We start from the raw sequence: 4,972 nt of genomic DNA, 5'->3' as shown, positions 1-4,972 counted from the left end.
ATATAGAAATTTTTTGATATTTGCAACCATAGTAAAACAAAGATTTATACTTTTGATATTTATTTTACATATTTAAATGCCATTTAACAAAGAAAAATCAACCAAAAAAATGAGTTCACATGTCACCTCTGACACATGTGTCATAGGTTCACCATCACTGGCCTATTTCTTCCGTAATTAAGTTTGCTGAATCTATATGAAAATAATTTTACCCCTGAGTGAGCACATACTGAAAGTGTAGGGAGAAAAGGCCAGGTGGTCTGGGTTTAAAAATTAATGCTAATACCCCACAAAATCAAACCTGTAGGTGCTGTTTTATTTATTCAAACTTTCTTTGAAGGACTACAGAACAACTTCTAGCTCTTTAAATTTAAAAGCATTAAAAGAAATTTGTTATTTATAATTTATATTTGAAGCTAAGGCTCTGATTTTTAAGAGACTAGCTTGAAATAACTGTGGGAAGAGGTGACAGCTTCTAAAGGGGGCTATAGTAAGAAAGGTTTCAAAATTTCAATACACTTAAATAGATAATGAATATTTTTTATAGAATATTTTGTATAATGGGATTAACCATTTAGCAAATTTAACTCATATATTTTTTTCAGATTTATAAGGGTCTATTTTTGAGCCTGTAAAGAATTACGCTGTCTATGCAGTTGTTCAAAATTACATTACAAATAAGGTCTGTGTAGTTTTCCCTGAGTATTTATTATTTATTATGTCCATGGCCCTGTATTTGGAATATAAGATTATTCTTCATTTGGTTTTAGTTCTAATTGCTCCATAACAAAAGGGTTTTGATATACCCTCATGTGGTCTGAGTGCCTTATAAAGAGTGACCAATTATACAAAGAAGAGCTGTGGTAAATCTTTTATTTTCAAAGGCAATCTTTTAAATACAAATGATATTGATTTCTAAGTCTCCTTTTACTTGTGTTTAGAAAATGGATTTAGATCTGAATATCTAAATGAACATTATTAACATTTCATTCTTAGATCCAGGCTGCTAAAGGCTATTGGAAAAAATCACATGGACTCGCTTTCAGGGAATGCCTTTTATGCTGGTCACTTACAGACCTGTCTCCAACACTGATATCTCTCCCCCCTTTTAAAAAATTCTCACCCAAGGATATTTTTCCATTGATTTTTAGAGAGAGGGAAAGACAGAGAGAAATATCAATGTGAGAGAAACACATCAATTGGTTGCCTCCTACATGTACCCTGACCAGGGCCCAGGCCGGGAGGAACCTGCAACCTTGGTATGAGACCTTGACTGGAATTGAATCAGGGACCCTTGGGTCCGCAGGCTGACACTCTATCCACTGAGCCAAACTGGCTAGGCCCTAGCCGCTAGGGCCAACACTGATCTCTTGTCCTATCAGTATATCCAACTGTGTATACCCCCTTGAAGTTCCACAAACACTTCAAAATTTACGCATCTGGTATTTATTAGGATTAGATTCAGCTGTGACTGACAGAAAGTCTCAAAATAACAGTGACTTAAACAAATAGAATTTTTTTTACTTCTTATGTTTAAGATGTCAAAGACGCAGGCTTTTTCTATTTTGCTGCTGTCCTTTTTGCAGTTTCTTGGGTCAAGTTAAACTTATGGTCCAAGATAGTTAGTAGAGCTCTCTCTATTATGTCCATATTCCCCCTGCAGGAAGGAAGAAAAAGTGAAGAAAATGCCACCCCTTCTTTTAAGGACACTTCTTACACAAGTTGAAACAACAAATTTATATTACAGACCATTAGCCAGAATTTAGTCATTTAGCTACATCTAGCTGTAAGTGTGGAATGTTATCTTTATTTTGGGTGGCCATGTGCCAAACTAACATCAGCCATTCTGTTACAGTCTAAGAGGGGAAATGAATACTGGGGGTCAACTCAAGTCTTTAGTCTTTGACACAATGTTCAAATCTAAATATATTTCCTCATAAATTTTATTTTCCTTCATTGAACCCACCAACCACCAAATTCCCCAGGCTTGAAATGTGAGAGTCATTGTAAAATTTTCATTCTTTCACTTTTTATAGCCGATTGAGCTTCTACATATATCATAATCACCCCGTTTTTACTACTCAATTTCAGACTCTTGAGATTCTTGTCATGACTATCATAACATTCTCTTAAATGGTCTCCTTTCTTGTAAACTTGGTTCCTCTCAAATAAATCTTCCATACCGATCAGAATGATTTATCTAAAATGCAAGCCTGACCATGTCATGTCCCCTGCTTAACATTCTTCACATGGTCTATGGATTTCTCTGCAAGTCTTGATTCCATCTGTCAATTCCCTATTCTTCCTTTATCACCAACACTTTCATTGGACCATCTGGAATTCCTATTCCATTTTTGACAAACTTCTCCAAATCCTTAGCCTCTTCAGTGAACAACCCCAGCGCCTCTTGGCAGGACCCTGAAGATCCTGTGGAGATGGTTATGCCTCCCAGAGTTGGTGAATGGAGACATGTCCTCCTCATTCCTCAGCACTGTTTCCAGACCGACAACCCTTCCTTCTATAAAAACCTTTTATTGTTTGAGGCTTATATCTGATTCCCATCACTATCATCTATTCCCCTCATGGTCACTCCGCCTCATTCAGAAGAGGCTTTAGTGCTTTTATCCACCCCAGTATCTGCCATCTTCTAGGTATCGTACCCATTGGCTAACAAACCTAACATTATCTCAGTTATTTGAACTTATTGTCAAAGACATTGTCTTTTACTTGGCCTAAGCTGCTCAGTATCTCCAAGCACTTACCTTAGACTTGTGTCTGTCAGTGCTTTAAAATCACTAACTTAGACCCTCCACTCTCCTTGGGTTTCCAGCTCACCTGCTCAAGGACCTCCACTGAAACTGTTTTCAGCTTCATTATGACACTCAATGCAGTGAGCCTTCCATGTTCTTACCACCCATCAGCTCCTCTTCATCTTCACTTCCTTCCTTATCCAACTTGGATTCCATGTCTTGGTAACATACCCAGTTTATTGAATACTGAACTCCAAGAAGTACAAAATAGTTTCTTTTTCTTTAGTCATTTCCTTCAGTTATGTTCTATTATATATTCTTTTTCTATCCCTTAGCATACTTCAGATAGATCCCATTGCTTTTACTATATTTTTATTGATTTCAGAGAGGAAGGGAGAGGGAGAAAGAGATAGAAATATCAATGATAAAAGAGAATCATCGATCGGCAGCCGCCTGCGTACTCCCTACTGGGGATTGGGCCCACAACCTGGACATGTACCCTGACAGGGAATCCAAGCCCAACCTCCTGATTCATAGGTCGATGCTCAACTACTGAGCCACACAGCTGGCCCCATTGCTATTAGATCATTTTGAGCGTGAATACTCCAGTCCATTCTAGTGCAACTTAATCCACTTGAAAAATGTAATCTCAAATTCACTTTTGTACTCATTTTTCTTTCTACCTTGAAGTCAGAACTTAGACTTATGGACTGTAGAGATGTTAGGCCAGCTCTTTCACCCCAGCTTCTTAAGAATTCAGGTGGGAGAAGAGGACTAGGGAAAAAGGAGGTAAGGGCTTTTTCCATTTACATGTGCCACTGGAATCCTCTCTTGAATGTCAATGCTCACTGTGTGCCCGGTGCCCACGTGCTGCTCCTCTTGTTGGGTGTCTGTGCCTGCTTTGCAGAAGGGCATGCAGGGGCTCTGTCTACTGTCCAGTTATCTCCAAAATGACCTCTTCAAACTTCTGCTGAGCTTCGTTCCCATGGACTACTTCACAGCTGTTTGCTACTGAGGTCTTCTCTCCTAACCGGAAGCCCTCCTAGGAGGGATTCCAGTAAGCTGGCTCAAGTCTGCCTACTTTCTAAGTGCTCATTTGACCACAGGAGACCCAAGCATCCTTGTCAAGCCAAATGAAAGAAGAAAGTCTGCCTCCACAAATGCCCCCTTTCTAACTGCCTCCCATTCATTTTTCCCCATTCAAGCACATAGGCCTGCAAGTTAGTTCAGCACGTCTACTGCATAGTAAATGCTCATCCATGGAATAACATGCTTTTCTTGAAGATACCCCTCAATTTCTATGAGTGTTTTTTTTTTTTTAAGATTCACTGCGTGAAGGTCTGAAGCATTCTTTCTATAATGAAAATAAAAGCCAAAATGTTCTGCTTTATATCAGTGATAATTTGCTTGAGTGGATTCTTCTTGATTCTTTATTTTGCAAATATAAGCTGCTTGGGGGTGATGACAAGATAGTTTGGATGAGCCAGTTCTTCCAATTCTTAGAAGTACCAAGAGAATGTGCTTTATGATTCTCTTTACATGAGGGTGATGCTTCATAATTTTCTTTTCTTTATGGCCATTTATTCACTTCTGAGTCAAAGGCAAAATCCTATGTAATACCCCATTAATCAAAAGAGCCAAACTTTCTTACTCCCACATCCTTTAGTCACACTTACGTAGTAAAATCCCACCTCCAGTCTCCATGACTGTGCCCAGGATTCTAAGCACAGTTGGAAAAAATCACCCATTGTGGGGAGGAGGGTGGAGGGGTGGATTGTTATGTTTATAAAGCCATATGACCAACCTCAACTTGCCTGTGAGCACTGCTTAGTAATTTGACCAGCTATATTTCCAACTCTTTCCAAAATTCCCAAACTTCAATCCTATACCTCATCCTGATTATGAGATTTCTGCTACTTCTCATCGAAGCAGCTATTTCATACAGGAATAAGTAGCCAAACTGGAACCTCACTTCTCTACCATCAGGGCTACAAAGCTGCTTGCCTATGGACCCATCCTTTCCTCCTGTTTCCTCTCTACTCCTTGAACTTTGAGTCCCTTTCGATTCTTTCCACAAATCCTGGATTATACACCTAATAAGTATTAGGTGCTGTTAGAAATGGTGCTGGGTTCTATAGTGAAGACAGGAAAGTCGCCTCCCTCATGGAGCTCTCGTTTTCAGAGTGATAAACAGACAACAAATAAACAGGCAAAGCATACAC

This window comes from Myotis davidii, unplaced genomic scaffold (assembly GCF_000327345.1).
Source record: "Myotis davidii unplaced genomic scaffold, ASM32734v1 scaffold104, whole genome shotgun sequence".
Lineage (NCBI taxonomy): Eukaryota > Metazoa > Chordata > Mammalia > Chiroptera > Vespertilionidae > Myotis > Myotis davidii.
Note: the sequence above shows the minus strand (reverse complement) of the source record.